Source organism: Ursus maritimus, unplaced genomic scaffold, assembly GCF_017311325.1.
Source record: "Ursus maritimus isolate PB19 unplaced genomic scaffold, ASM1731132v1 scaffold_9, whole genome shotgun sequence".
NCBI lineage: Eukaryota > Metazoa > Chordata > Mammalia > Carnivora > Ursidae > Ursus > Ursus maritimus.
Window position 1 is genome coordinate 65,673,589 of NW_024427107.1, and position 20,806 is coordinate 65,694,394.

A 20,806-nucleotide genomic window follows, 5' to 3' on the forward strand; every position below is an offset into this window, starting at 1 on the left:
CTTTACCTCTGTGATGGGTCCTGGAGTCCGAGACTTCTTGGGAGACAGAAATAATGCAGGAAAATGCTCTCCAGAGCCGGGCAGGAGGCGAAGGCAATAAATGATAGCTATTATGATGTTAATTATTTTATAAACACGGCTCATTATGTGCCAAGCACTGTTTTAAGACCTTTATAAATATCAACTCATTCAATCCTCATTACAAGCCCATGAGATGAGCTCTTCTGTCATCTTCATTTTATAGATGGGAAAACTGAGACACAGAGTGGGTAAATCGCTTGCTACAGTCACACAGCCAGAGAATGGATGAGTCATGATTCCAACATAGGCAGGACTCGAACCTCCGAGCTCTTGGATGCTCCCTACCCACGTTCTTTCCTTCCCTTCTTGTCTCCCTCTTGGCTCTGCCTGAGTGCACACACTGGTCTGCGGGAGGTGGTGACTACGGGCAAGACTGAGAAGGAGCCAGAAGACGGTGAAGCCACAGGACCTGGGAGAAGCTCGCTGTTGCTGAACACTTCTGCTGGGCCCAGTAAGATGCCAGGGCCTCTGGGCCACCATCTCAGTCCATCTCCTAGCGCCCAGCGTCAGTGGAAGTTTGGTGCGTAATCTCACTTTACAGAAGAGCCAGGGGAGGCTCTGAGAAGTGAAGGGTCTTGCCCAGCACCCCGAACTGCTGTAGGGAGGAGTTCAAGCTGCCTGGAAGGGGCTACATAGGCCAGGGGCTCTACATGGGTCTCTGGGGGAGGTGGACCTGCCTTTCTCTACGTGTCCTTCCCACCCGAGGAACTGCCTGGTGCGCCCAGCCACGCCTGCTCCCTGAGGGGAGGGAGGACAGCAGACGGGGTAGGGGCTTTGTGGGGGGCCTAGGCCATTCCCCCAGAGGGCGACCCCGTTCTGCTGCTGCTGGGCAGGGAGCTCGCCCTCTTCCCTCCCTCCTTCTCTCCTTCTTTTCAACCACCCGCCATTCCATTTAGCCTGCCTGCTTTCCTCTCACCTTTCCTTCCTTCCTCCCTTTCTCCCTCTTTTTTCCTTCTTTCTTTCCTTCTGTCTACCCACCATTTCACTTAGCCTGCTACCCTTCCTCCCTCCCTCCCTCCCTCCCTCCCTCCCTGTGAAATAGATACGGTTGCTGGCCTGCTGGCTCCTGAGATCTAGTAGGGTGGGGGTAGGGGCAGGCATTGAACAAATAATTGCACAAATATTTCCCTGTGATGGTCAGTGAAATAAAGGAAGCACCATTGCATGCTGGGAGCAGGAGTAACAGAGTGACCCAGCTAATTTAGTTCGGGGTTCAGAGAAGGTATCTCTGGGGAAGGGGTATTTCAGCTAAAACCTGAACAATGGGTGGGAGTTGGTGGGGAGAAGAAATGGGATGAGTGGCGAGGAAGAGGCTTCTAGAGGAGGATTTAGCATGTGCAAAGGCCCTGGGACAGAAAGCGTCTGCCACTTTTATATAAAGAAAAAGGGGTGGCTGGAACATGATGAGGAGATGAAGTTCCAGTAGGCAGGGGCAGGGCCAAGCAGCCTTGGAGGGGTTTGAATTTTATTACCCTTGATCAAGATTTTACATGTTTGATAAATATTCTAAGAAGTAGCGTTTGGCCACCCATGGAGCCATCTCCTACTCCCCTCAGGCTTTACTCTGAGCCATTGGCCATTGAGGTCCAGCCAAGCATGCTGCCCTCGAGGTCTATTTTCTGCACCTACAGAGCGTGCACTGGCTGGCTCAAGGTCCCCCGGCTCCCACCACCAGCGCCAGCACGTGGTAACACCTGGGCTGGAGCCCAGGCTCCCTTGTTGCAGCCCCGAGACCATGCACATGAGTCCTGCCTGTGGGAGCAGTCCGGCAGAGCGGCTGCAAATCCAGGCCCCAAATGCAGCCCCATCGTCTATCCCCTCCGGCACTCGTTTGTCCCACGCACCTAGGGTCGCCAACGCACCTGTTTCACAACCCTGCCTGCAGCCTCCTCGGCTTCCCAAGTCCCCTCTCCTCTGCCCACAGAAGCCAGGGTCCTCGGGGTCCAGCGTCATCTTCACGCCAGTGCCCCCCTCCCACGCCAGTGCCCCCCTCCCGCACCAGCGCCGTGTCTGCTCGTACATACTTGGCACCCCCGAGTGGTACGCAGAGGCCCTCCTGGCTCTGCCCCTCCTGCCTCCTTTCTGCCCCAGAGGAGATGGGGCTCAGCCCCCCCCACGGCTCCGGAAAGGGGCCCCTCATGCTCCCCAGAATGCTCCCCCCCCACATTGGTGCCCCCTACCCAGGAACGGCCTCCTTTCTGTTCTCCAGCTACTCACATTTACTCATGTGCAGGGAGAGCGACAATGGACCACAATCAACCTAGTGTTTCCTGAGAGGACATGGCAAAGGGCCGGCTCTGAGTCACCCTGGGCCTCCCAGCCGCCCCTTCCGGGAAGCGCGTTCAGATCCCACATCCTGCCTGTCTAGGGGAAGAGAGGCAATAGGGCCCCGGGGACCAGAAGGGCTCTGTAGTCAGATGGGTACTGATAGCACAGGGCAAGCCCTAACTCTGTCCCTTAGCAGCTGTGTGACCTTGGCCACTTAGTTGAGTCACGCTGAGCTGGTTCAGGAGGGAGGGAGCAGTGAGCCCACCTTGCAGGGCATTGTGAGGTCTGGGGGCCCTCGTGCCTGCCAGCAGCCGGCCACATCTCGGGGGCTCACGGGCAGTGGGAGGACACGGAGAGCCCTGCTCTGCAGCTGTGGGAGGTCTTCAGATGGTCCCGGGGCACTCTGGGAAGGTTCTCAATGTCCCCTCTGCAAAATCAGGGGACACATTGGTAGCAATGGCTGCTTGGAGGCAGGTGACTCAGGCCTCCAGGGCACTGCCCTTGTCAGGGATGGCGCCTGCCTGGGGCACGTGAAACCACCAGATGGACTCCGTGGGCTGGTCAGAGGCAAAGGGGAAAGAGGCCTTGTGGAGGGAGATTCCTGCCCAGCCCCCAAAGACACGGTGCGGTGGCAACCCCTCCACCAATCTCCCCAGGCTGTTCACGATCTCCCCCAGTTCCCTCTGAGGCACCCACCCACCCTGGCCCCTCAATGTCACCTGTTGTTCAGGGGACACTCTCCCTGGGGCAACGACAGCTAAATCTCACCTCAGAGGGTGCATTTTGGGGGGAAGATTTAGTTGGCTCCTTACAGTAGGCTCAGGGTCTGAGAAGGAAGGAGAAGTCAACAAGAAGGTGGGCAAAAGACATTTTTGAGCAGTTCAACTAAAAGTATTCATTGAGGGACACCTGGGTGGCTCAGTTGGTTAAGCATCTGACTCTTGATCTCAGCTCAGGTTTTGATCTCAGCGTGGTGAGTTTAAGCCCCGCATGGGGCTCGCTGATGGGCATGAAGCCTACTGGGGGGAAAAAAGTGTTTATTGAAAACCTACGTCCATTTCCCATTTCTTACTTGGACAACTCTGCAAATGGGACAAGCCCATTTTATAGATGAGGAAACTGAGGCTTAGAATGAAGAATTTGCATGGAGGAACTTGGGCTGACCTCTGGCCCTCCCCACTCTAATCCTGACGGCAAAATTCAGCTCTCAAAGACAAACACAAAAGTTCATATTCAGTGGCCTCGTCCCTTTGAAATACTGCTAGGTTATAAGCTATCCTGCTTCTGGGGCCTTATCCAAGCTGTCCCCTCTCCCTCTAATTCCCTCCCAAAGCAGGAAAATCCTACCTGGCCTCCAAGATTGTCGTTAGGTGTCTTTTCCTCCCCCAAAGAAGCCTCTGGAAAAAGTGGCAAATTGCATCATCTGAATTTGGAAACTCTGTCTTTCACAACATAGAGGTGAAAAGGTGGCGGATGGTCTCAGAACTCCTGGGCTCCTAGCTGCCCCCCTCACCCTCCGACGCTGAGTGCTCCTTACAGGCTGACTTTGTTGGCATCACTGTCCTCCAGGCCTACCTCCTGGTGCCCCGCATGAAATGTCTGTGGAATGAATCCATGGGTGGGTGGGCTGGATGAGAACCATCTCCTCAGCTCCGCTCCTGGGTACCCACCCCGCCGTGGACTTTTCTCGAAGCGCAGAGGATAGTGCTGGTATGTTGTAAATAAAGCAAGCTCATGCTGCCTTGTGAAGACTGGATTACCAAAGGCCCCCGTGGAAGCCGAGAGAAACCCCTGCAGACAAATCAGTGGAAACCCTCAGTTTACACAGACTGGGGCCCACACATTCCTCCCAGGCCTGTGGGGCTTCTATACCCTCGATGTTTTCCACTTCCCTCAGCAACCCCGTGAGGGAGGCAGGCCAAGGGTTTTGATACCCATTTTACTGATGAGAAAACTGAGGCTCTAGGGAGGTAACGCAAGAGTTGTATTGTTGCACCGCTTAGGACTGGCAGAATTCAGGGCCCCGCCCCAGGCCTGGTGATTCCAAGCTTCTGTACTGGCCAGCATCCTCAGCTGTCATGACTCAGAGCAAGTAGTCTCCTCAGGGAGGAGAAGAAGCTGTGTGAGGGGACACTGCTGGTCCTGCCAGCCTCAGGCCACAGCCCTTTCTCCAGCCTAGGCCCCCAGGGAACCCCTTTTTCTGCACTCCTGGGACAATTGAGTTTTCGCCTTTCACTTAAGTTTCCATGTGCCAGGGCCTCCCCAAAAACTTGACACAAGGACTTCCACTGAATGACTAGCCTCTGGCCCAGGGTGGGGAGCACTGAGAATGACACAGGGCAGGCTTGCCCTACAGACAGCCCTTGACTCGTTCCCTAATTCTTTCATGTTTGATAGTCACAGCTCCTCAACTAGTTGGTAGGTTTAAAAAATTTTTATATTATGAAATATTTCATGTACACACACATACACAGACACACGCACATGCTTATATTCACACACAGGGAATAATATAACCCATTTACAACCATTGCAATGTATCTTTCTAATCGCTCTTTTTTTTTTCTTTTTAAGATCTTACCTATCTATTTGAGAGCGAGAGCGAAAGAGCCAGGGGGAGGGGCAGAGGGTGAGGGAGAAACACCACCAAGCAGGGAGCACTACACAGGACTTGATCCCAGGACCCCAGGACCACAACCCGAGCCGAAGGCAGATGCTCAACCGACTGAGCCACCCAGGTGCCCTCTCTCTAGTTTTTTTAAAGGGTAAAATATTAGCACTTCAGCTGTATTCCCATCTCCTCCTCCTCCCCTCCCATATTTATGTCTTTTGACCACCTGCTATTTTTTCAAAAGCAATTTTTTTTAAAGATTTTATTTATTTATTTGACAGAGATAGAGACAGCCAGCGAGAGAGGGAACACAAGCAGGGGGAGTGGGAGAGGAAGAAGCAGGCTCATAGCGGAGGAGCCTGATGTGGGGCTCGATCCCGTAACACCGGGATCATGCCCTGAGTCGAAGGCAGACGCTTAACCACTGTGCCACCCAGGCGCCCCCAAAAGCAATTTATACCATTGTTTTATGTTTCGCAATTCACATCAATGATATTATGCAGCACACGCTACTTTGCACCTTGCTTTTCTCACTTCAGATGCATTCGTGAATTACTCAGATTGATGTATGAGGGTTTGGTTCATGTATTTTAATTACTATAAATGTGCCCATCATATAACGAGTTTCTTTACCCTCTTCTGTTGGAGTGTGCTTCCCCTTACTCACTTCTAAAAATAGGGTTGCAGTGAAAATCCTTGTGCAGACCTTCCTTGGCCATGGAGGAGAGTTTCTCCGGGGCCTTGTGGCCCCTGTGAGGATGGGGATTACACCACCTTCCCGTGCACCAACCCTGTTCAGAAACGCGCACAGAGCAGTTCTTGATATCTGGCTGTGTATTTGTGGAATGAGTGAATTTGGCACATCCAGGACCACCCAGACAGCCCAGGGAGGACCACCTTTGCTAACAGCCTCCTCAGCCTCTACTCCCCTTCCTGGCTAATGGAGCATGGCTGCCAAGCGGTGGATTGCTCTTGGCCTAACCAGTCATGATAAAGCCCTGTCGCTGCTTCCCCAGTCCCCCGTGCAGCCCCGTTCTGGCCGCTGAGATTGAAGGGATGTCTGGTGAGGAGTCTCTGGGGAGGCTTTGATCCCCTGATAAAAAGGGGCTCTGAGACGGACCGCAAAGACAGCCACCATGAGATCTCCCGGAAACACACTCCTTTGCAATGTGACCCTGCTGCTCCTCCATTAAGAGGTGGAATTTATTCCTGACCTCTGTGACCAGCCTTGGGACTTGCTTTGTTTGACCAAAATGGAGAGGGGTGACATTGTGGGCCTTCCAAGCCTTTGGACTTGCAAGAACTTTGAAGCAAACTCTTGTTCTCTTGCTAGCCCGAACCCACCATGCAAGGAGGCCCCGGCTAGCTTCCTCAAGCAGGGGCTGGCAAACGTTCTTTGTAAAGGGCCAGAGAGTAAATATTTCAGGCTTCATGGGTCATACAGCGTCCAGCACAACTACTAGTAGTGTTGCCATCGGACGAAAGCAGACATAGATCATACGGAAAGGAATGGGTGGCCGTGTTCCAATATATCTTTACAAAATCAGGCAGTGAGACCTTCGAGAATGAGAGAGCATCAGAGGGAGATAGTTGGCTCTTGCTGCCGTAACTCGATTCCACAAAGGCAGCGACTTAACACAAATGTACTATCTTACGGTTCTGGAGGTCAGAGATCCAAAATGGTCCTTCCTGGAAGGAAGGTGTCCCCAGGTAAAATCAAGGTGTCCCCAGGATTCTTTCTTTCTGGAAGTTTTAGGGAAGTGTCCATTCCTTGACAATTCCAACTTGTAGAGGCCACCCACATTCCTTGGCTAGCGGTCCCCTTCCAGCAGTGACATTACTCTGACCTCTGGTCTGCCATTGTATCCCCAGTAGCCAGCATCATGTAGCAGACATGTGAGCGAGGCTGTCTTGGACAACAGAGCCCCTCCTGAGCCATCACCTGACTGCTGTCACACGAGGAAGCCCACAAGACCAGTAGAAGAACTGCCACCTGAACCCAGCCCAAACTCCAACCCTGAGTCATGAACTAATAAATAATTGTTCTTTTGAGGCACTAAGTTTTGCAGTGGTATTTTATGACTGACTGATACAGGAATAGATGTTAATAATGCCACTATTTTATGCCCTTCTCTCCTCTTCTGCCTTGAGCATAGATACGATTATCTGGAGCTGTAGCAGCCATTTTGCAACCTCAAGGGAAAACAAACAGAATCATGATATGATTGGCTTTGACTTCACTGTGCTGCCAAAATCACAACAGTTTTGGGCCGTTTTGAATTTCTTTTTATGTGAGAAAATCAACCCCTATTTATCATAATACGATAATTCTAGTTCTTTTCGAACTAAAGATTTTCTAACGAGGGTGATATATGAAACTGTTAAATCGTTATATTGTACACCTGAAACTAATATTACACTGTATGTTAACTAACTGGAATTTAAATAAAACTGAAGAAAAAAAAAAAGAGAACTTCTAATGAATACACAGGACATTGCCGGGCCTCTGAGGCCACCAGGAAAGGATCGGGAACAGCCGAGAATTAAGAAGACAGAAACAATATTTGACCTGGTCATGTTCTGCTTCCCCTCCCTAGCCTGACATGGCATCAGTGGGACATCGAGGGGACATGCTTCCACTGAGAGAGAGCATGGGAAGGACCCAGATGAGGAATGCCTGGAAGGCACTTGGGCCCAGCCTCACTGATAAGACCTTGGAGCTCTTGTCCCTTTGCCATGTCTTCTGTGAAGAGGGGTGACTCACGGCAGTTATGAAACTCTGAGGCCCGTGTGTATTTACATTTTGCCCTTTCACTACTCTGGCCAGGAAGGTTTCCAGCTTGAGGTAGTTCTCCCCAGGGAATCGTTGCTGGAATGAGGAGTGGCTGTAAGGACATAGCACTTGACTCATAGGGAAGAGTCGATAGAGCACACAGGTGAAGGCCAGGTGGTTGTTTCAGAGGGAAACATCCCAAAGCAGGCACAGGGCCAGCCTGGGGCCCCTTCTCCTGCTTTCTAGAGGGTTCCAATTCAATCTGTGGAGAAATCCCCCATGCTTCCTTACACAGACACACACAGAAACTCACACAGACACACACTCGCAGACACACAGAGACACACACAGACATACACACCCCAGGAACATGCTCTCTCCTTTAATCACCAAAAGGTCTTTTGTTCTCCATTCTGCAGGTGGTACTAATGGCTAATATCGACTGACTGCTTACCATCACGCAGGCCTGTGCTAAGAGCTTTACTTGCATTATTAGCAAAGAGAACTCTGACAGGAAGCCGTAGGTGGGTTTTTAAATGCTCATTTGACAGACAAGTAAACTGCATTCAGAGAGGTGTGAACACAGAGACTTGTCCAAGGTCACACAGGTTGTAAGCAGGGCAGCCGGGACGAAAAATCAGGCGCTCTGACTCCAGGGCTCAAGCTCTTAACCACAAGCCCCTCGCCTGCAGAGGAGGAAAGTCAGGCTCGGAGAAGTTAAGCGACTTGCCCCATGCTGCAGCCCCGTGGTTTGCACTTGGGTCAGTCTGGCTAGGGGTTCCTTGGTCTTCTCCCTCTGATGCCTCTGCTGGCCTCCGAACCCTCTTGACAGCATCACCCATTGTCCCCAGCACAGGCCCCCAGCTGTGGTGAAGGGAGGACTAGACCACGAGTGTGAAAGTCAGATTTGTGCCTCATTTCTGCCCTTTACTCATTCCGTGACCTTGGGCAAATCAGTTTTGTCATCTGTAAATGGAGACTTGGTTTTGCCCCTCCTGGTCGGGAGGACTTTGTCAATTGAATATAGTTAGGGGTGTGGACGAGTTCGATCAACCGTGGGGTTGTCGGTGGCGTTCCCGCTGCTCTTCTACCACCCAGCCTTGGGGTAACTATTCTTCTGGACTGAGCACTTGACCTCCAGGGCCTTGTTCTGGTAGCCGAGTGAGTTTGGGGTTTCCTGCTCCCGCTCAAAATCCCCACCCTCCATAAAACGCTCAGGGATGCAAGGGTTTAGCAATGGTATTGCGTCAGGAAAACTGTCTGAATAGCCCCATTCTATCCTCTTCCCCGCCCAGGTGCTGGCTTGGCGGCCGACAGGAGGTAGGACACCCAGGGGGAAGGATAGGTATTTCCTTTCCCACCACCCAGAAGTGCCTGTGGCAGGGACGGTGGGACCTCGGGTCTATCCTAAATGCCCCCTGCAAAGTGCTAGTCCTCTGGGGGATGTGAAGAGACTCAAAGCCAAAGCCAGACTGGGGAGTGGGGGAGGGGGCAGGAATGGATTGGGCAGCAGCCCCCCCACCCCACTCCAACCCACCCCAAGGAGCTCACAGTCCTGCCCTGCCACGAATCTGCTGTAACACAGGGCAAGCCGCACACCCTCTCTGAGCCCAAGAGGAGCCGTATTTCCGCCCCAATCCCACAGGGAGGTCAATGTGCAAACGGACCTGCACCTTTAAATGAAGTCCTCGGTAAAGGGTTAGCCATTGCTGTTGTTATTACTACTCTGTGACTCTGTCTGGCCTGTTTGACCCCAGAAGCACTGTGGAAAATCCACAGGCTCAGTCACTTGGGTCCTGCCACCATGACCTTGAAACGGTTCCTCTGACCTCCGTGAACCTCCTTTTTGGGACGGAACTACGCCCATCAAGTCTGTGGGGGCAGTGGTGTGAATTCAATGAGAAAATGGGTCTGCAGGACCCAGCCCAGTGCCTGGTGCAGAGGAAGTGCCCATCAATGGTGGCCTTTATTATGACTCGGGCTTGGATGGGACCCTGAGGGAAGTGGAGCTCAGGCAACAGAGGAAGGATTGTGCAGAGGTGAATGGGGGAGGGGGCCTGGGGCCGTGAGCGTCCTCGCCCTCTGGGCCGGCTGAGCCCTACTTGCACTCTATTCTTTAGGGTGGTATTTATTCTCACAGCCTGGGAACAGCGAAGGAGAGGGACCCCTCCAGGATGCAGCACCCTCGAGATTTTCCCATGCCCTCTGTTTGTTCCTATGGCGGGGGTGTGGGGTGGGGGGGTTGCAAAACATTTTTAACCCTTTCCTACCCTATGAATCATTTTCCCACAAGCATCATTTGGGATGTGGAGTCTCAGATGATTGTCATCCCTGAAGGCAAGGGGGGAGGTGTCCCTGAGCAGCAGTGTGCTTCCCCATTCCACGCTCAGTGACCTCCTGTGGGCTCTTGAGAACCCTCCTTACATCATGGAGATCCACAAATATTACAACCCAGAACCGATGGTCAAAGGTTTACCAGCACCCCACTGTCCCCCGAGAACTTGGAAATGAGGTTGTCAGAATTAAAGAAGGACCAGTCATCTGTGGTTGAGACCGGAGGACAGACCGTGCAGCCCCCCCAACTCTTAGCAAAGTGGACTGGAGAGTGAGGCTACTTTGCTGGGCAGGAATCTAGTCAGACGGTTGGCCTGATGTCTATTTGGAGAAAGATAGGAATGGGCTGGTGTGAGCAGAAAGGGAGCTGGCCAGAGGAGAAGAGTCGAGCAGCATCCATGGGGTGAGGGGCAGCCATACCGTCAATCATTGGCATCGCCTCCCGAGTGTTCGGCATCCATCCTGTCGACTGCCTTCTCCAGAACCCTGACTGGCCTCTCCCATGCACTGACTGCACCCCAGGAGTGGCCTGGTTTGATCCATTCCGATTATCAGTCGTATCAGTTAGCTAGGACTGCCATAGCAAAATACCACAGACCAGGTGCCTCAGACCATGGACATTTATTTTCTTAGGGTTCCGGCCCAGAAGTCCAAGACCAAAGTGCTGGCAGGGTTGGCTTCTCTTGAGACTTCCCTTTGGCCTCCAGATGGCCACCATGTCCCCACATGGTTGTCTCTTGGAGTGTTTGTTATCTGTGTCCTACTCTCCTCTTCCTAAAGGACACCAGCCGTATTGGGTTAGGACCCACCCATGTGACTTCCTTTTAATTTAAATACTTCTTTAAAGGCCCTATCTCCAGATACAGTCACAGTTCTAGGTACTGGAAGTTATGATTTCAACATAGGAATTTGGAGGTAACACAGTTCAGCCCATAACATCAGTCACTGGTTAAGACGTGGCCATGTGACCTGTGTCTGGCCAATGGTAAGAGAGGATGTCCGCTGGAGGTGGAGAAGGGGCCCCTGAGGAAACTCTCTTTTCCCCTAAAGGATAGCCCAGGGAGAGATGCTTTCTTCTTCCTTTGACAATTGTCATACTGGGATGTGGTATCTGGGCTTGCTGCCGCAGCCATGCTAAAGCCAGCCTGAGGGTTCAGCCAACACGGGGGGTGGAGACATGGAGCTCTCCATGGTTGAGTTGGCGAATCAGCCAACCCTGCAATCTGCCCAAAGTTGTCTGTTGGGTTTAAGATGATGTAAGTGGAGGTTTTGGTTACACCTGCCAACTTCCTGATTGCCATTTGAAGCAGAGATGGGCAGGGGTCCACCTATACCTCCTCTTCTCAACGACCCGTGTGCCTGGCTGGACACATTTCCCAGGTTCCCCGGATGTTGGGTGTGGCCATGTGACCAAATGCTCACCAGTGGCATGTGAATATGAGTGGAGGGCACACGCGCCATTTCCAGGCTGAGGTAGGTGTGTCTTCTTGACGCTCTTGTCTTCTTCCAACCAGCTGGAACCTGATATGGCGGAGACCAGGAACCTCATGTGGACGAGGTGTCTGAACCCCAACATGGAGAGAGCCAGTGTCCCTAAACTCTGTCAGTCGGGAATACTCACCTCAGGAAGGTACAGGGCAGAGAAACAGACTCTGGGCTCTTTAAACCACTTCGGGCTGTCTTTGTCATAGCTGCAGAGCATTGCCCTAACTAGCAGCCTCGCTCTGGAGGCTGGAAGGAGTTTTGCCAGAGCAAACTTGATGACCAATGTTTCCTGAAGAAGACTCTCCCTGTCGGGTCAGAGATGGCTTCAAGCTACGGCCCGAAATAGACTTCTTGATATCTGCCAAGTCCTCTTCGTGGCTTCTGCTAGTGCACACGGCTTTCCGATAAGGTGGCTTCCTGTGGGCGGCTCATCTAGGAAAGCGAAGGTTTTCACTGATCTGCTGATGCATACATCCTGGTCTCTGGATGCCTGCCTTTATCAACGTCATTCTCACATATATCAAGTTCCGGGAACCCTGCTCGAGTGAGATCGCCTCTGCTGTGTACCTACCCTCTCCAAGGACAAGTTCGGGTTCCAGAGTCGGGTCCATGCAGGACTTTCTGCAGAACTGACCTCTCACCCTCCTGCATGTCCCTCTTCTAGTACTGACTTCATTCTGCTCGTGTTCAGTGCTCTGTACCATGGCCTTCCTCCCCATTCTGCTGGGGGTTCGCTGGGGCTAGGGCTGCTCCCTACTTCTGGTGTCTAAGCTGACACTGGGCCCATAGCAGGAGCTCGGGGAATGTAGGCCCACTGATGAACAACCCTGGCCAAGGATAAAGACCCCTTCGAGGGCCCCAGTCCAGGTTCGTCCCAATGTACAAAACAGGAGTGTTTTTCAAAGGTCTTAAAACAAGTTTTGATAAACTGAAAGGTGTTTTACATGAGCTAGGTCAGGCGCCCCCTCAAACCTACAGGGGAGGCCCCAGGTAATCTCACCCCACAGTTTAAGCAGAGGCACTGATTCTGCAGTTTCTTAAAGAGAAGGAATGGAGAGAGAGAGCGAGTGAGCACAAAAAAGCCTGAGGAAGGAGGTGGAGAGAAGGAAGAGGAGCATAAGTGCCCTGACATGGGCCACCCTGGGGTTTGAATCCTGGCTCCCATCTTTCTAGCTGTGTGATCTTGGGTAAGTTACTTAGCTTCTCTGATCCTCTCTTCCCTCAGCTGGCAAAGGGAGGTGATAATATGGATTTGTGGGGCTGGTGTGAGGATCGGTGAGATAATGCTTGCAGAGCACGGTGAGGGACACAGAGTGGGTACCATCAGCACAGTACCTTCCCCAACGAAGCAAATCCTCTCTGACCAGACATTCTCCCGAGGAAGGAGGTGGCCTCCCTGCCTCCCTGCTGATGTTGGCCTTCCCACCTTCTCTGCAGTTCCCCTGAACTGGCCCATGGAGATGGGCCGCTGGCATTGGCGATCCGATGTGATGCACCCCCAGACCTCTTCACCCTTCAGTTCACGGTCTGCAACATCCTCAGGAACGTGGAAGAGGAGCCACAGATCTACAGGGCTGTTTTGTTTTTGTTTTTTCAATGGAAAGCCCAGAATCCAAACGGCCCTGTGCACAGGGCCAGCTTCCTTTGAGAATGAAGGGAGATGGGCTTGGCTGGCTGCCAGGGGCTAGCTCACGCCGAGAGAGGGAAAATGGTATGTTCGAAGAGGCAAGATGAATGACCTCAAAACAGCCTGCAGACCTCAGATTAGATCACGGTAGGGTAAGAACTTTTTTTAATGAGAAAAGAGAAAAAGGCTGTAGGATCTGTGTGGGCGTGCGTGTGCATGTATAAATGTATCTTTGTATATATGTTTTAATATACATATTTGTATATATTTTAATATATATTTTAAATTTTTTTGTAGATTTTATTTATTTATTTTAGAGAGAGAGAGAGAAGGAGCCGGGGAAGGGGCAGAGGAAGAAGGAGAAGCAGAATCCCCGCTGAGCATGGAGCCCAACGTAGGGCTCGATCCCAGGACTCCAGGATCATGACCTGAGCTGAAGGCAGATGCTCAACTGACTGAGCCACCCGGGAGCCCCGTATATTTTTTAAATGATTGCTTCATGTGGTAAGATGATCACTGGTGAGGCAGAAGTAGTAAGGTCTGAGCACAGGGGCCCCCCCAAATCCTGGGAGATGTTCAAGGGACTATAGGGCTATTATATGAGTGTTTAGAAAATGCCTCCATTCCCATCAGCATAGCTTACACTGATCCTGGCAGAACAGAAGGCGTCTCTGGTCACATGGTTGTGACATCCAGCCTGCACTCTGCTGGCCGAGCCCTCTGCCCCAGTGTGGGGGTGGTACCCAACCAGAGGACAGGGCATCCTTTTCTAGATAGCATCTAAAGGTGTCCTGTGGGCTGGTGGGGCCCTGTCTCATAGACCTCCTGATTTATCCAGAATGCTTCCAGAATGTTGTTCCCATCGTCTATTGCTGTGTAACGAACCACCCTAATACTGAGGTCAAGAATTCAGAAAGGGCATGGTGGGGATGGCTCTTGCTTGTTCTGGGGGCGTCAGCTGGGAAGGCACAGACGACTGAGGCTGGAGGACCATTCTCAAGCTGGCTTCCTCACTCACCTGTCTGGCAGCTGGGCTGGGACTGCTGCAGGACAGGCTTGGCTGGGTCCATCATCTGGAAGGCCTACTTGTGGCCTCTCCAGCACAGTGTTCTCAGGGGAGACAGAATTCTTACCTGGCCACACAGGGCTCCGATGGCCAGTGTCCCAGTGAACAACGCAGGTGCCACGTGGCCTTTTATTAGAAGTCTCAGAGAGGCATCTTCACCGTACCTGATTGGTCAAAGCGGTCATCAGCCTGCCCAGATTTGAGACACGCTGCCTCTCAAAGGGCAAAGAGGCAGAGAAGTTGCAGTGATATTTTTCAAACTGCCACAGTGGTCTTCTGGGCTGGGCGGATAGGAAGAAAGAGCTAGACCACCCTGCTCCCTCTAGACTGGGGACATCTGCTTCCAGGCTCTGAAGCCCTCTCTTTTCTGCCATCAGTGGCGGGTCTCATGGGAAGAGAGGATCTCAGGGGAGCATTTCTGAAGAAGCAAACTCAAACACCTCCGGGGCCAGGCTGCTAATGTAAATGTGAGGTGGCAGGTGTTCTGCAAAAAGGAGCAGTGGGGACTGTGATGAACTAGACAGGGCATGCCTCACTCCCCAAGGAGGCATCATCACTGCAGGGGCCTCTCACGAAACATGGCTGCAGATTGGATCTGCCCTGTGAGCTCCTGACTCCTAACAGTGAATAAAAGAATCAGTGTTAGAGATGGGTGAGGCCTCAGAGATCATCAGACCAGTGATTTTCAAACTTGTTTTCTCTAAAGCAGTGGAAAACTTTTCTCAAACAAGATCTTACAGAAGAAGCATAATGTAGAACATCTGATAAAACCTGGAATGGGTAGCCTGGAATCCCACATTGCGCCCTGTGCTCTTCCTAAGGTGCCAACCTGAAGCCCTGGGGTTCCCAGGAACCCAGCTTGAAAACCACCAGTTTACATCTTCATGCAAAAAAGGAGAAGAGTGATTCCAAAGAGGGGAAATGACCTGCCCAAATTCAGACTGGGAGTTAATGGCAGAAATTATTTTGAATGTCAAACAAGAGACTAGGCCAAGGTTTAGCATATGGAAGGAACTTAGTAAATGGTTTTTTTGCCTGGCTTTTGGGACCTTGCCTTTTTTTTTTTTTTTTTTTTTTAGTAGGCTCCACGCCCAGTATGGAGTCCCCTGTGGGGCTTGAACTCATGACCCTGAGATCAAGATCTGAGCTGAGATCACGAGTCAGAGGCTTAACCTACTTAGCCACCCAGGCGCCCCAGGACCTTGTCTTAAGCACTATATTGTCTTCCTTCGATGTGTCCTGATTTTTTGTTGCTGTTCATTTGTTGGGTCAGGGAGCATCATGCATCCTGTGCGTGGCCGCGAAGCCTTGTATGCCGTGAAGCAGGGGGTCTCAGCTCCAGGGATCTCCCGGCATTTTTGAATAAGCAGACTGCTTAGCACCTTCCTCATAGTACTGCCGGGCACTTACCTGGGCATGAATGAAAACGAATCGAGCCTGAGCGCATGAGTCCAACCCTGTCCAGAGAAATCAATGCAGCTTTCCCCATATTACGTAATATGTGAGTTCCTGAAAAGTTGGAGGCAAATCAGTTTTTCCCCAGTTCACCATGTACCGAGCATCTGGTATCCGCTTGGCGCTGTGCTGAGGCAAGGGGTGGGCACACACGTGTACTCACGCACAGCCGTGATTCTTGCTTCTAGGTGCCTACATTGTTACCAAGCCACATAAAAAGTACAGCAAAGGAGTTTGCTAATGGCATCACGTGGTAGACCCTCCTATAACATGGGAAGAATTGCTTCCTAAGGAACATCTTGTTTACTTATCTACAAATATTTGTATTTGTCAATTTGGATTCTCATAGTAGAGGCCCTTTTTCAGTTCCGGCATCTGGCAAACCTTTAATGAACATCTGTTGACTAAAGGAACATAGTTTAGTCAAGGAATACCCATACCTGATAATCACGTTCGTGGATGGGTAGATACCTCAAAAGTACTTTTCAAATCTTGGTCCCTATTTGTTTCCATAAGAACCTCATTGAAGAGCAAAAGCTGGCCTTTACTATGCCATTTCAAAGGTGAGATAACTGAGGTCCCAGAATGAGCTTCCTCAAATCAGTATCTGAAAAAGGTCTGTTCAGGCTTTGCCAGCAGAGAAAGCCCCAGCAATGAAATCAAGACAATTTTAGCTCACTTGTCCCCTTGGCTGACCTGATCTCAGCCCTGCCAAGGGTACCTGTCCATCCTCCCAGACATCCGGGTTTGGAGGCCCCAAAAACTTAAGCCCTTTTTTCTTTCCCCAACCACATCCTGTTGCTTTCCGGAGCTGGACATTCAACTCTGAAATCTGGGCCCTACTCCTCAGCCCCCATCTCTGCCCAAATGCCTGTTCTCCCTCCGCAACCTCCCTGTGCGTGACCCTCTGCCCCGAGTGCGTTTATTTGCTTGACACTTACGAAGCTCCTCCTTTACCATGGACGCTAGGCTGGGGACTGGAGATCTAGGGCTGAATAAAACATGGCCCCTGCCCTCTGGGAACACAGTTGAGTGGAAGGTGCCATGAAAGAAACCTGGATGGAGGACTCAACAGCACCCAGGAGGACATTTAAATCTGATGGTCATCCTGGGGGAAATCTGAGTGGTGTTTTGAAGGATGAATAGGAGTTCATCAGATTGACAGGGGGAGTGGGGAGAGTCCAGTGAGAGGAATCAGCCCAGGCAAAAAAGTGCAGAGGTGTGAATTGGCATGGCATGTTTAGGACCCTGGCAGGAGCTGACAAGGGGAGGGTGGAGGTAAGGAGACAAAAAAGGTGTGGCTGGGAGGAGAAGCGGGGCCAGAGAAGAGGGCTTCCATTTCCACGCATTTGGATTTTATGAGGGTCCCTGCAAAGTTTTAGGCCGGGACCTGATATGATCAGTTTCAAGTTGTAGAAAAAGTACTCTGATAGGTGTACAGAGAATGGATGAGGCGGCAAAGGGCACATTTTGTTTTGTACCCCACTGTATCAACACCTCATAGGTGTGCTGGCAGAGCGGGGGCTCGCTGTTGAAGGGATGAATGAATGACCCAGTAGGCAGCTTACTGCAGAAACCCATGGGGGAGGTCCTGAACAAAGATCGTGAGAGTGGAGAGGAGGGGATGGACATGGGACAAGTATAGGGTTGGTCTCCATCGGGGTCTAGTTGGGAAATGCAACAGGCCAGGAAGAATTGAAAAAATGAACAGCGGAGAATTATTTACAAAAGTTTTGAAAGAACAGAACAACATGGTTTGTGTGTGTTGTGGGGGCAACCCAGAGATTAGCAACATCAGGAAGCTGCTGCCACGGGAGGGCCTAGAGGGACAAAAGAGGTGTCACTTGATCCCAGGAGCCAGAGTCCCTACAATAAAGCAGGACAGTGAAGAGGGAGGGATGCCAAGGTTGGGTTCCTGGAGAACCAGAGTCAGAGATGGAGACCAGCATGCAGAGGCTTCTCAGGAAATGCTCTTGGAGGGGAAGGGAATGAACAGGATTGGGCAGAGGGAAAAACTGGGCTGAGTGCAGTCTCAAGGAGGGCCTCCGGTGACCGTCAGTTGGGAGGTCTGAAGCTGGGAGGCCCTTCAGAGTCCAACCATGTTGGGGCAAGAAGGCTGGACCCTTTTACTCCAACCACTGGACATAGACCTCTTGGGAACGGAGTGTGACCTTGGGCAAGGCAGCTCTTCTCAGTCAGGGCAATTCTCAAGAAAGGCTCCCAAAAGGCAATCCCAGCAACTGGAGGAATAAATTCTTTGATCCAGAAGAGGGATCTGGCAGCATATCCCAATAGCCATACAGAGAGAGGCTGCCTAGGTGGGGCTAGGGCCACAAAAGGGGTGCGGCCAGTGCCCTGAGCAGAGACAAAGGGAAGAAGTAGCAGCTACCCACCTTCCGGTCTCCCTCTACGACCTCCCACTGGAAAACTCAGCTGGAAGCTAGTGGGCAAAAGAGCATGGGAAACAGTTTGCCAGGGGCAGCCCCAGAGAGCTGCACAGGGGAGGGCAGGGGGTGGCTCAGAGAGGTCTAGAATGGCCCCAGAGACTGGCTGGGGGGAATGGGAAAAGGGCAGATTCAAGGGGAAATGAGTGCCCCGGAGGGTGAGTGGGGTGGGTGGTGGTGATGCCTTTCTCTCCCAAGACAGAGAAGGAAGCGTACCCCTTGGAGGAAGGTGTTGATGGCTCCTGTCAAGTTGCCATCCAAGCGCAGGTGCCCAGCGGGCAGCTCAATGGATCTTAAATACTGGCGCAGAAAGAACTGAAAGAAGGAAAAGCTCAGGTAGGCTCTGTCTTGGCCACAGGACCAAGGGCAACCTTCCTCAGTATGGCCCTGGAGCCCATCGGGACTTCGGTCTCAGCTCCCACCACCCTTGAAAGCGCCGTGGCCTCTGAGCCAACCTGCCTTCCCTTGATAGCCACCATTCCTGCCCCCTTCCTCAACTCCCCGGCCCCAGCAAGGATCTCACAATCCCTCATGTCCCCAGGTCAGATGCTGCCTTCTAGCTGGCACTCCTACCTAGTCCTCTTTTCTCCCAAACACACTGTCATGTCTCCCTGAGTCCCCATGACTGCTTAGGAGCCTGAAAGCTCCACCACTCACTAGCTATTGGACTCCAGCAAGGAACTTAAATCTTTGAAGACTTCTTCTGTGAAATGGGGCAAAAAATAACCCCACAGGCTGGTTGTAAAACCAAAGCGAGGTATTATGTGTAAAGTGCTAAGAACAGTGCCTGGCACATTCTAGACCTCAATTAATGTGAGCATTATTTGCATTTCCATCTTCTAATCCCCAGCATCTGGCCCTTAGTAGATGCTTAATTGGTGTTTGTTGAATGAATGGAGATTTAATATGTAAAAGGATTTATCCTTGGGGCTCCACCTCATTTTAGAAAATTAAGTGTTTAGCAGGCGTGCAGAGCCTCTCTGAAATAGTTATCTATGTTGGGTGTCCAGAGACTCCAAATTGACCTCGTTCTCTCAAGAGAGAAAAACGGCAGATGTAAGTTATTTTCTTATGGAGGTTTCTTGGTGCAGGGTCTGGCACACATTTCATGCTCACCCAAATCACGTTGCACGAATGTACGTACACAACCTGGTAGGGATGTCCGCGTGTAGGCAGTATCACAGTCGGTGGCCAGAATGACTTCTACTCCCCTACCCGCCCACCAAGGAACCGGGGCTGGCACCGGGGCCCCAGACCCTGCTGCGCGTGCGGAGGCCGGGGAGGGGGCAGGAATCCGGCGGCAGCCACGTGGGCCCCTTCCGCCAGCTCCCCACATCCTTTGTTTCCCACCGGCCTCGGCTCAGGAAGCTTTCTGCGAGTCACCGCGAAGGGGCGGCCGGGGAGCCTGGAGAAGCTATTTCCGTGCAATCCGGGAGGGCGGCAGGCGCGGGAGGGGCGTGGAGGTGGAGGCAGCGCAGAAGGCCCAGTGTTTGCTTTTATTTCATCGAACAGAAGGTTCTATTTGTGGAAGCGAACAGACGCTGGGGATTAGAGCTGGGAGGGGGAAGGAAAAGGAAAAAAAAAAAAAAGCCACATCCACTACCACGCACAGGTCTTCCCCGGAACTACCGCGTGGGGGTGAATGACTGATTCTGGAATTCATCACCTTTCCTATCCTCCCTTCCTCCGGCTGCAGCCGGGCCTGGGCGGCGCCTACAGCTCCAATCCGAGGTCTCAAGGCGCGCGGCGGTGGAGGGATCTCTGGGGCGAACGGCGTAACCGTCCCGCGGTAGCGAGCGGCTGGTGCCGAAAACCGTGATGCGCGTGCCCGCAGCCCATTGTGCTCGGTGTGAATGAGGAGCGCGCACCAATCAGCTTTCGCTTCGCCCCCCGCGGCCCCGCCCCTCCCGCCCACTTCCCCGGGACCCTGACGTCACGGGAACTTTTCCTCCGCCCCCTCCCCCGGCTGCTAGCGCGGAGCTCCGGGCTTGCGGGAGGGCGCGCGCCGCCTCCTGCCAGTCCCAGCCTGGGGGGCGTGTGCGCGCGTCCCAGCCGGCTCGGGACACACCACCTGCGCCGAAGCGCGCGCACCCCGGAGCATCCCCAGCCTTCGGGCCACCCCCGTTGCCCCCGCGGACCCAGCTCCACCTCCTCTCCCTCCTCCTCTCGCCTTGCCCCGGCCTCCTCCCTCCGCTTCGGTGACTGCTCGCCGGGCGGCAGGGCCCGAGTCGTCGCAGCCATCTCATTGCTCAACCCGGCTTCCCAACTGTTTACACAGCCCGGCCTGTGAGTGTGTGTGTGTATACAGCGTGAGTCACCAAGAGGCGGAGGAGGTGGAGGAAAAGGAGAAGGAGGAGTGCACTGGCCGGGATCGGTGCGGCGCACACACTCACTCACACTCAGTCACTCTCTCCGAGCGCGTCTCGCTCGCTCACACACACGCCGGGAGCCCAGGAGCGCGCAGGATCCCGAGCGCCGCAGAAAAGTTGCTCCGGCTTTCTCTCCGGGACTTCGGGCTTTGGGAAGTGCATTGGCTCCGCGGCTCCGCCGAGCCTGTGGAATCCTGCCCTCGCGGCTCCGGACCTCGGGAACACCAGCCTCCGCCGCCTCTGCCTCCGGGACTGTCGGCGGCCTCGACAACAATAGCGGCGGCCGCCTCCGG

At 52.7% G+C, this 20,806-nt stretch overlaps 1 long non-coding RNA gene across 1 annotated transcript; it reads left to right on the plus strand.

Moving 5' to 3' along the window:
- The first annotated feature begins 254 nt into the window (after positions 1 to 254).
- On the plus strand, positions 255 to 7,014 carry LOC121101635. Its single transcript, XR_005833607.1, has 2 exons — positions 255 to 601; positions 6,833 to 7,014. It is a non-coding gene; the product is annotated as an uncharacterized LOC121101635 (long non-coding RNA).
- The last annotated feature ends 13,792 nt before the right edge of the window (positions 7,015 to 20,806 follow it).